Source organism: Schistocerca gregaria, chromosome 4, assembly GCF_023897955.1.
Source record: "Schistocerca gregaria isolate iqSchGreg1 chromosome 4, iqSchGreg1.2, whole genome shotgun sequence".
Classification (NCBI taxonomy): domain Eukaryota; kingdom Metazoa; phylum Arthropoda; class Insecta; order Orthoptera; family Acrididae; genus Schistocerca; species Schistocerca gregaria.
In genome coordinates, this window is record NC_064923.1 from 772,083,529 (window position 1) to 772,095,902 (window position 12,374).

Consider the following 12,374-nt stretch of genomic DNA (forward strand, 5'->3'; position numbering starts at 1 on the left):
GCTTTACTTCTGCCAGTATCCGTCTCCTACCTTCCAAACTTTACAGAAGCTCTTCTGCGAAACATGCAGAACTAGCACTCCTGAAAGAAAGGATACTGTGGAGACATGGCTTAGCCACAGCCTGGGGGATGTTTCCAGAATGAGATTTTCACTCTGCAGCGGAGTGTGCGCTGACATGAAACTTCCTGGCAGATTAAAAACTTTATATTGTCAACCTTGTGTTGCTGACCATGCTGACCAGACACTTCCTTCACAACTGACAATATGGCTTTAATTTTATCCTGTGAATTAGCTATTCTATTTGCATACCACATACTTCTTACCTTGCTAATAACATTTTTAAGCACCTTACAATACTGTTTGTAATGGATTACTGAAGCTTGATTCTGACTACTTCTAACATTTTGATATAATTCCCGCTTTGTTCTACATGATATCCTTATCCCACTAGTCAGCATTTGTCCTCTACTTGTTTGGTTACTTAGCTTCACGCTTTGACATCTGTCACATCTGTAAATCTTCTTCTTTCATCTCATTCCTATGCTATAAAAATAGATGTTCTCCTGAATCTTTAGTGTGCATTTGGTTGATACACAATGCCCAAAATTCTCATGTGTATAAGTAATTAAAGTATCAGCACATTGTTCAAGTCAAAATAGTTAGCAATCATCTGAGTCTGTCTTATGTCTCCTGAATAAAATACCCTTGTGTACCATTTAATATTGATCAGTCTTTTTTCCTTCTTTCTTACCCAACATTCTCTTAACCAATCTCCAATTTTGATCATGATTTTGATTCTTGCACATGTCTTTGCACATTTTCAAGGTCTCTTTTTCCTCTTTTACACCTTTCAATTACATAATTTTAAACTCTTTCTCTCCTTCTCCAAAGTTGTTAGATAATTCACTTCCTAAAGTTAGCCTAGATGAAGCATCAGCAACTACATTGTCTTAAAGTATCTGATTTCATAACTGAACTGCTGTAAAAACAAGGCCCAAGGAATAATTCTGTTATGGTACAGCTTACACACCTGGATTTAATGTAATGTTTTGTTATCAGTACAGATGATGACTTTGTGACATAGTAAAGAATTTTTAAATTAGTTGAACACACCATGTACAGCCAAAAGATATTTCTCAGGTACTATGTATGTCTTTTCATGTTTCTGCAGTACTCTACTAGCAAATATTAGGACACCCAAAATCTGAATCATCGTCTCTGTTGTGAGACACTTCATGCAAAACATGTATTTCAATTTCATAGAATCCTACATTCACATTGACTTCACAGGCTTTTATCAACTCTTTACAGGTTATTATAGCCATACTTTGGTCACTTATGTTGTCAGGTAAAAATTGAACATGATGAATAGATTCCATGACACTTCTGTAAGAAGAAGATACAGAAGGAACACACAACACATCACTGTTGAAGGGGATATCAAGGTGGTAAGGTCATGACCATGGTTCTCTCTCCTAATCATCAATACTTTTATTACATGACAAACATACAGGTCGGAGACTGGGTAGGAACTGAGGTACTGGAAGTATACAAAACAAAGATCAAGACATAATACACATATGATGTTCTGGTTTATCGATCCATGGATCGATGCCACATAGTTCCCCCCCTCCCCCCCCTTTCAGTATGGAGTATGTACCCGAAGGCTGCGGTGAAGGGGTTGGGGGGGGGGGGGGGAGTTGGCAAGAGTTTACATGGGTTACAGTGAGTTCTTCTGCGTCTAATGGCACAGGCCGTGTGGGTCATCAGTGGCCGTAGTCGCCAGCTGATGTGGGAATGCTGGTGTGGAAGGGTGTCGTTGGCAGGGAACCTAATGATCACCTTTCCACTTGGCCTAACATAAGCATGTAGGTTGCCACATGTAGCACTTCAAGAGATTTTGAAACGCTTCACTACATGTTGTGACACACCACCTAACGAGTCACACAAATTGTCACACGCAAGCAGCACTGATGCGATATCACCACTAACGACAACAGATGAAACACAAATGTCATTAGGATGCCAGCATTTTTTTCTCGTACTCAAAACATATGGCATGCTTGGAACAATAGTACCATAAGGCTGTTTAGCCAACAGTCCTGTAGTCTCAGAAATACTCCATGTCTTCCAAGTCAGAATGTTAGAATCAGGAAAAGCTTCAAGGCCACCATAATGTGCTTGATTGCCCCATACAACAGCAAGTGTGAGCCAAGTACTACCTCCAAACACTGCTTGTGCATCACAGGTAAAATTGAGATGGAGTCCACGAAAAACATTTGGACATCCAATCAATTGCTGTTTATTAAATTGACCAGCAAGGTCAATATCAATGGCTTTCAAACTGCGATACACAGGTACGCTGCACCGCCAGGGATGACGCCATGCACGTCGCAGAGGCATTGCTGTGGCACATTAACACAAGTGGTGCCTGCTAACGGAGAGGTATGCTGAGCTGGTGGGGTGGGGAAATTGTAGCATGGTGAGGGCAGTGTGCTTGCGAGTAGAGGAGTGAGTGTCATATGGTGAGGTCTGAGTGGGCGTGGCAGGAACCTGTGGGCTGTACTGTTAGAAGAGTGGCGCGGTGTGCTGTCGCACGAGGACGGAACTGTTGTATTAGAAACATGGGAGCTGGGGCCTCTGCTATGGGAGCTGGGAGGCATAAAACCCCAGAATAAGTGTGGGCTCATTGATGGGGCCAGTGTAGGCATGAGTTTACTCAAATCATGAGAGGAAGAAGGTCGAGGGTGGCCGGAGAGTGTGGTCTCTTCAACGGTGGGTGAGGTAGGGGAAAACTTGATGTGAGCAGGTTTAACCCTGTTGAGGGAGACAGTAGTTACTGAGCCCTTAATTATGATGTCCATTGTGTTACTGGTTCGTTTGACAACTCTGTATGGGCCAGTGTAAGGGAGCTGTAATGGGCTTTAACAGTGTCGTCGCGAAGGAACAAAAATTCACAAGTGTTGACGCCTTGGGAACATATGTGGAGGCCAAAGGGCATTAACCAGTACCGGAAAATGCTGAAAGGTGTTGTAACAGCTGTCTTTTCAATATCCTTTGGTGCCATCGGAATTTGATGATAGGCTCTCGTACAGTCCACTACCGAGAAATATCTGGTGCCTGCAAGAGCATAGTTAAAATCCGCGATGTTAGGAACCGGGTACTTGTCTATGATAGTACTAGAGTTCAACTTAGTATAGTCGCCAACCATACGCCAGGTGCCATTGCTTTCTGTGACGAAGTGGATAGGCGAGGCCCTGCATCCGGCAAATGGTTCGATGATTCGGGCTGTTAAGAGATCGTCTATTTGTTCGCGAGCCACTTTCGTGAGTTCTTGCTTGAGATGGCGTGGTTGGCAAGAGATAGGCAGTCCGTCTTGCAAGCGAAATTTGTGGGCAGTGCCATCTGTAACCAAGGAAATGTGTGACGCAGTCCACAAAAATACTGTCTGTTGTATAGTGTGTGAGGCAGCCGCTAGGTTGGGTTGTGGCGTGGACGGCGAAAGTTTGCATAAGTGCCAACTGTTGGGCAGCTGGGAGTGACAGGCAAGTGAGCTATGCAAAACAAGGTTGGTACACTGCTTATTAGTAACCGAAGGCGCCACTGTCGAGCTTTGTGGTGGTAGAGGGCATGAATGAACAGCTGATGGCTGGGAAGTTAGCTGCCCAACCGAGGAGGGGGATGAATGTGCTTTCGAATTAACACAGTTAGAGCTGACGGGAGTGCGGACAATGTACAGTTTATGTGGCATACAGTCACAAATGCACTCGAGCGCGATAACACAGTAGTGGCACCGACTAACCCTGTGTGTTGCTGAGGTGTCGTCTGCTGCAAGCTGCTGCCGTGCTCAAGATAACTCGTTGCTTAAGTGGTGATGGTATAGCTCAAGTTGTTTCAAGTGCAGGTGTGTAGACTCGACACACTCTGTGAACCACTTATTGGTCCATGACAAGAGCTTGGGGAGGGGTTATTACACTTCCTAGCCAGGTGGACCTATTTAGCAGTATTATTGACACTTGACAAAGCACACAGGATGTGTTCCTGTGTAGGGTGGTAGAACACTGTATTCTTGACGAGGTCAGGCCACAGTTTGTGGTGTCATAGAAAGTCGATGCCCAAATTGGGATCGCCGATGTCAGCCACTAGGAAGGACCTCATCAGTTTGCACTCAGGCGACAGGGACACTGCATGTGAAGTAGAACCTAGGTATGACAAACTAGATGAGTTTACAGCACATAGAACAGTTTTGTGCAGTTGGATCTTTTTGGTAGCAAGACAAGATGGAAATAGGGAAACATCTGCACCCATGTCGATGAGAAAGTTTGTGCCAGAGTTCAAGTCGCAGATGTAGACTCATTCAAAGCATTAGTGTTGGACACAGAATGGAGCGTGGGATGGCGCCTGTTGTTTACGTCTCAGGAGGTGGCACCGCTGCCTACCTGCAGTTGAAGTTTGGGTAGGAGCACGGTCGTTTGCAATTGCATGCTTGTTCCTCGAATTTTTCATGGAAGAAACAGTATTTATGGGCGGACGTCTGCTTCTGCAAGTGGTCTTCCACAGAGTCAGATGTGCTGTTGTTGTGCCGATGTGAAGGTGCCGGTAGTGCTGCGAGCTTGACAGACTTAGGTTTAGTGGGGCATCCACGTTGGGCACCGACTAAAGCTGGCATTCTTGAATTTAGTTGCTCTTGCTGGCAAAAACTGGGCGACAGCAGTGGCGTGTTGTAGAAGGCCATTGTGAAGCGGACAAAGGTCCATGTGGAATGCGGAAGGTGGCGCAGTAGTCTTTTTGTACTCAGTTTGACGGATTATGCGAACTTCGGGTACACCACTGAAGGGGATATCAAGATGGTTCTCTCTTCTAATCATCAATACTTTTATTACATGACAGATTTACAGGCCAAAGACAAGGCAGGAACTGAGGTCCCGGAAGTATACAACACAAAGATCCACTCAAAGGCATAATACACATATGATGTTCTGGCCTATCCATCTGTGGATCGATGCCACACTGCAAAATTACACTTCCTGCCTAGATCCTCTTTAACTTCATTCCAAAATTTGGGTGTTACAAATTCTGACTAGCCACAGCTAACTCATTACAGAATGCACCTTTATCTATATTATCATCAATCTGGTCCAAAACATATTCCAAAAACTTTTCACCTTTATTCTCCAGGCTCACATATACCTCGCCTATACTGTTTGGATCATTACTCTGCATAAAATTAATGAATAACTGTTATCACTGGACTGGTATTCCATGTTGTTGTTGTTGTCGTCTTCGGTCCTGAGACTGGTTTGATGCAGCTTGTAATGGTCGCCTAGTCATAGATATTGCTAATTGCTATAATCGCACTATTTCACTCCCATTTACGGAGCTTGTTAGCACTTGATGTTAGGTTGGCACCATTAAAATGCATTGTAGTAATCACTGCTGCTTACTGGATTGCTGATCTGTCTCGATGCTGATGCTGCCTCTAAATGTGGTTGTCTAGGGTTAAAAAGATGAAGTCCCTTATTTTTGATATGCTTTTGATGATAAATAATGAGCGAAACTGACAAATATATAAACTTCAGATATTTATTACTCTGGTGGCCATCTTAACTTCATTGTCCACCAAAGACAATGACACAGTACAAAGTAGTACTTCTTTTACATGTTCTTTGCATTGTTTATCCAACTCAAACAATAACACACATAGTACACACTTTACCAAAGTGACATTCCAATTGCAGCCCCGACCCTTCTTGCTGCTAGTATTTATAACATTGTCAAAGAACTACTAAAAAGAGATACAGTTTTTAAGTCACATGTACATCTGTTATGATAATTTGTGCAGAAAAGTTATTAATTTACATTGAGTGACAAAATTTAACATGTTATTAAAATGACAGACAGATTTGTGGACTTGACAGAATGACATCTATACTCGATGTAAACAAATTTCTCTTCTTCAGAAACGCTTTCCTTGCATTGCCAGTCTACATTTTATATTCTCTCTATTTCGACCATCATCAGTTATTTTGCTCCCCAAATAGCAAAACTCCTTTACTACTTTAAGTATCTCATTTTCTAATCTAATTCCCTCAGCATCACCCAACGTAATTCAACTACATTCCATTATCCTTGTTTTGCTTTTGTTGATGCTCATCCTATATCCTCCTTTCAAGACACTTTCCATACCATTCAACTGCTCTTGCAAGTCCTTTGCTGTCTCTGACAGAATTACAATGTCATCAGCAAACCTCAACGTTTTTATTTCTTCTCCATGGACTTTAATACCTACTCTGAATTTTTCTTTTGTTTCCTTTATTGCTTGCTCAATATACAGATTGAATAACATCAGGGACAGGCTAAAACCCTGTCTCACTCCCTTCCCATCCGCTGCTTCCCTTCCATCTCCCTCGACTCTTATAACTGCCATCTGGTTTCTGTACAAATTGTGAATAGCCTTTCACTCCCTGTATTTTACCCCTGCCGCCTTTAGAATTTGAAAGAGAGTATTCCAGTCAACATTGGAAAAAGCTTTCTCTAAGTCTACAAATGCTTGAAATGTATGTTTGCCTTTCCTTGGTCTAGCTTCTAAGATAAGTTGTAGGGTCAGTATTACCTCACGTGTTTGGGTATTTCTACGGAATCCAAACTGATCCTTCCCAAGGTCGGCTTCTACTAGTTTTTCCATTTGTCTGTAAAGAATTCACGTTAGTATTTTGCAGCTGTGACTTACTAAACTGATAGTTTGGTAATTTTCACATCTGTCAACACCTGCCTTCCCTGGGAATGTAATTATTATATTCTTCTTGAAGTCTGATGGTGTTTCGCCTGTCTCATACATCTTGCTCACCAGATGGTACAGTTTTGTCAGGACTGGCTCTCCCAAGGCCGTCAGTAGTTCTAATGGAATGTTGTCTACTCCGGGGGCCTTGTTTCGACTCAGTTCTTTCAGTGCTCTGTCAAACTCTTCACGCAGTATCGTACCTCCCATTTCATCTTCATCTACATCCTCTTCCATTTCCATAACTTTGTCCTCAAGTACATTGCCCTTCTATAGACCCTCTATACTCCTTCTACCTTTCTACTTTCCCTTCTTTGCTTAGAACTGGGTTTCCATCTGCGGTATTGATATTCATACAAGTTGTTCTCTTTTCTCCAAACGTGTCTTTAATGTTCCTGTAGGCAGTATCTATCTTACCCATAGTGAGATAAGCCATCCTATGATTTGTTCTCTAGCCATCCCTGCTTAGCCATTTTGCACTTCCTGTCGATCTCATTTTTGAGGTGTTTGTATTTCTTTTTGCCTGCTTCATTTACTGCATTTTTATATTTTCTCCTTTCATCAATTAAATTCAATATTTCTACTGTAACCCAAGGATTTCTACTAGCCCCTGTCTTTTTACCTACTTGATCCTCTGCTGCCTTCACTACTTCATCCCTCAGACCTACCCATTCTTCTTCTACTGTATTTATTTCCCCCATTCCTGTAAATTGTTCCCTTATGCTCACCCTGAAACTCTGTACAACCTCTGGTTTAGTCAGTTTATCCAGGTCCCATCTCCTTAAATTCCCACCTATTCGATGACCCTCATTTAAAACATCATATACGTCACTTACCTTATCTGTATTGTCAATATCATTCACACATAACTCTGACATTTCATTATTATTAAACTCCACAAATACCTAATACTCATCAGCGTCATATTCCTCCAAAATTACTTCATCTACAGCATCACTAACAATACAGGTTTCATCACTATCAAAGTCACTTACCTCACCTACATGCATTTGCAGTAAGCCACCAAGACTAACCAACCTCAGTTATTTTATAGCTGTCATTCACATCTTCATCAAAAATACTACCTAGCTCAGATAAAATACAGTCACCACCTGATTTACCTACATCAGTAATGGTGTTTCCTGACCAAGAGATTAAATCATTAGTATTCACTACACCAAAATTCTCATTACTCTCACATTCTGGTTGTGATTAGCACTTACACCACCATAATTAAAGGTAGTATCCCAAAACTTCTGATCAAAATATAAATAAGAAATCTGATATTCCTTCTGTTCAATTTCAGATTCATGTGCCATAGAATTAACACTGTTATTACTGTCTAATTCCAAGTGTAACTTGGGATTCTGTGCTTGTTATGTTTCTTCATTCCAAAACTGTGGACCTTCATTGAGGTGAACTGCCGTTTCATGAGAAGTTAGTTCTGTGTTTGTTTCTTCTATTAAAATGCCCATGGTTATCCCCATTATTCCTATCCTGCTGATGTTCAAACTTTCTCTCTCTGTTGACACTTTGATCCTGACATAAGTTACCGTTATCTCTGTTTCTGTAATTACTCCCATTGTTATTTCTGTTATTCCGATTATTATGGTACATACTTCATTCTACTGCCCTATACTGGCTTTCGACTTATCTTAAAACTGTTCAACAATTGTCAGTTCCATGTATTAAATCCCACTTTCAGGTAATCTCCTTTTAAGTGTATCAGTCAAGGTCATTTTATCAAATTGTTTGTCAAGGTGTGCTAGTTTTTTAAGTTGGTACTTACAAAACTCTATCAAATTGCTGTCCGTATTTGTATAATTAGGACATATAACCCTACTGCTACTATTGTAATTTAGTATGCTTTTGCCTAAATAACAGAAAACTCAGTCTCTATGCTCACACATACAACCCTCTTACTAAATTTAGTTTAGTTTCCAAGTTAAATACACTATAGAAGGATAGTTCTTTTAATAGGAAAAGCTAATCAATAGAGTTATGCTTTCTACAGGATTTGACCATGTGTTATGTCTAATGGAAAAGTAAATCAGACTATTCAATTCTTTTCCTAAGATCTTACCCAGCAGTTAGAAAGAAATGCAGTATGAATAGTTTCATACTGAAGCTAGGAAAACTTAGTTCCAAGTTCATATAGTGGTTTAAAATATGTACTAACAGTAGCCAGCCTATTCAGGCAATGAAACAGTGATTGAAAAAATAGAAGTAGGAATTTTTCCTACTTTCTTGCTACTGTTTAAGGAGCTTCTTCAAATAAATGTTACTCAACATAAACTATGTTGGTGCAGACTGGAATTTGTTTTTGACTGCTGCACCTTATACATTATGCAGTGGTGTTGTGGTGTGGTCATGTTTTTCATAAAGGAGGCTTGCACCCCTTATTGTTTTGCATGGCACTATCACAGCACAGGCCTACATTGATGTTTTGAGCACCTTCTTGCTTCCACTGTTGAAGAGCAATTCGGTGATGGCGACTGCATCTTTCAACACGATCAAACACCTTATCGTAATGCACAGCCTGTGGCGGAATGGTTGCACAACAATAACATCCCTGTAATGGGCTGGCCTGCACAGAATCCTGCCATGAATCCTATAGAACATCTTTGAGTTGTTTTGGGATGCCAACTTCGTACCAGGCCTCACCAACTGACATCGATACCTCCCCTCAGTGCAGCACTCCATGGAGAATGGGCTGTCATACCTCAAGAAACCTTCCAGCACATGATTAAACATATGCCTGCAAGAGTGGAAGTTATCATCAAGGCCAAGGGTGGGCCAACGCCATATTGAATCCCAACATTACCGATGGAGGGTGCCACAAACTTGTAAGTCATTTTTGGCCAGGTGACCGGGTACTTTTGGTCACATAGTGTATGATACCGCATGATGAATTTGACAGAAAACTGAAATCCCTCAGTTGAAACAAGGTCCTTGAAGTAGACAACATTCTATTAGAACTGATGATAGCCTTGGGAGAGTTAGCAGTGACAAAACTCTACCATCTAGTGAGCAAAATGTACGAGACAGGCGGAATACCCTCAGACATCAAGAAGAAGATTGTAATTCCAATCCCAAAGAGAGCAGGTGTTGACAGGTGTGAAGATTACCAAACTACCAGTTTAATAAGTCAAGTCATGGCTGCAAAATACTAACATGAATTCTTTTACAGATGAATGGAAAAACTGGTAGTAGCCTATCTCGGGGAGGATTGGTTTGGATTCTGTAGAAATGTTGGTACATGTGAGGCAATACTGAATCTCCTACTTATCTTAGAAGATAGATTAAGGAAAGGCAAACCTATATTTCTAGCATTTGTAGGCCTAGACAATGAACAATGTTACTGGAATACTGTCTTTAGAATTCTGAAGGTGGCAGTTGTCACATATAGGGAGCAAAAGAATATTTGCAACTTGTACATAAACTAGATGGCAGTTATAAGAGTTGCAAGGCATGAAAGGGAAGCAGTAGTTGGGAAGGTAGTGAGACAGGATTTCAGCCTATCCCTGATGTTATTCAACATGTATATTGAGCAAGCAGTAAAGGAAACAAAAGTAAAATTTGGAGAAGGAATTAAAATCCATGGAGAGGAAATAAAAACTTTGCAGTTCGCTGATGACATTGTAATTCTATCAGAGACAGCAAAGGACCTGGAAGAGCAGTTGAACAGAATGGACAGTGTCTTGAGAGGAAGATTTGAAATGAACATCAACAAAAGCAAAATGAGGTTAATGGAAAGCCAAATTAAATCAGGTGATCTGAGGGAATTAGATTAGGAAATGAGTCACTTATAGTAGTAGATGAGTTTTGCTATTTTGGGAGCAAAATAAATGATGATGGTTGAAGTAGAGAGGATATAAAATGTAGACTTTCAATAGCAAGGAAAGTGTTTCCGAAGAAGAGAAATTTGCTAACATTGAGTATAGATTGAAGTGTCAGAAAGTCACTTCTGAAAGTATTTGTATGGAGTGTAGCCATGTATGGAAGTGAAATATGGATGATAAATAATTTTGAAGTATATGTATGGAGTGTAGGCATGTATGGAAATGAAACATGGACGATAAGTAATTGTGACTAAATGAGAATAAAAGCTTTTGAAATGTGGTGCTACAGAAAAAAGGTGAAGATCACATGGGTAGATCAAGTAAGTAATGAGGCGGTACTGAATAGAATTGGGGAGATGAGGAATTTGTGGCACAACTTGACTAGGAGGAGGAATTAGTTAGTAGGAGATGTTCTAAGGCATTAAAGGATCGCCAGTTTAGTATCAGAAGGCAGTATGGAAGGTAAAAATCATAGAGGGAGATCAAGAGACAAATACAAAAATCAGATTCAGAAGGATGTGGGTTACGTGGAGATGAAGAAGCTTGTGCAGGATAGAGTAGCATGTAGGGCTGCAACAAACAAGTCTCTGTAATGAAGACCACAGCAGCAACAACAAATTACATTGTTTGTCCAAAATACTAAAATAAGTCTGATCACATCCCAGGCATGCTTACTACAACATCACTCTGTGGTGATAATGGTATTCCAAAGGGTTTACAGTTTTTATTGACAAATGAATTTCTATTAGTTTAGAGTATTATTTTATAAATGAATCCAGAAATAAATAATAGAAATTTCTAGTGTGTCAAATAGTTTGTAATTTTCAGATGTTTCTAAAACAAAATTTTAACTGTACATTCAGAGGTACTACATATCAATTGTAGCAATGAAAATAAAGTAATTCCTTTTCATAAATTATCTTGAAATATCACATATTGTGTATAAAATTATATGAATATCCTCTGATATTGATTGACCTGTCCAAAATTTGAAAAATATTTATGGTATCGACAACTACTGTTGAGGAAAAGTGATGCTACAGGAGGATGTCCCTTTACAATACCTTAAGAGGTATGAGCATTTGTTCAATAGAAGAGATGTGTTTCTAGTGAAGATGAGCAAGTACTCATAGCAATTAAAGTATGGATTTTAGAGTACATGTTTGATGGATATATTTTCTTGCTTCAATTTATACGAACTCCTCTAAAAACACAAAGAGCAAAGAGCTTGCAGTAGAAGAAATGTTTTTCACAGCCTTGAAGATAGCAAGTGCTCATAGCTTGTAAGGTATGCACTTTACTGCCCAGTGTTTATAAGAAATTTTTTTCTTCTTTTGGTCTAAGTCAACTGTCCAAAAAGACTGTAAAGATAATTTTGTTTTATCCTGTAGGTCAAGGTAACTATTTTATTTGAAAGTTACCAATGTATGTGTGTAAATATTATACAACCAAGTGAAGACAAATGCCACCTATTTACGTAAACTGAGGAAGCTGCTGTTTTTTTCAAAGTGTCACCTTCTCTGCTGTTTTACTAGGTCACATGTAGATGATGTGAATGAAAAGTATAATGACAGATTTATTGTTACATAATGCACAGAATAATTTTTAAGGGCTTCTTCCACTTCTTAATGTATACATTATGTATGAATAAGCTGAAACCCAACAATAAATCAGCATATCAGTTCCTTATGTTAAAATAGTAAATTCTCGTTAATTTTTCATCCACCATTCAAATAATTGTAGGTATTTCTAAA

The 12,374-nt window shown here is 39.9% G+C and overlaps 1 protein-coding gene across 1 annotated transcript in view; it reads left to right on the forward strand.

Moving 5' to 3' along the window:
* LOC126267920 (uncharacterized) overlaps positions 1–12,374 on the forward strand; it is a 95,969-nt gene that overhangs the window by 2,312 nt on the left and 81,283 nt on the right. The window lies entirely within an intron of this gene.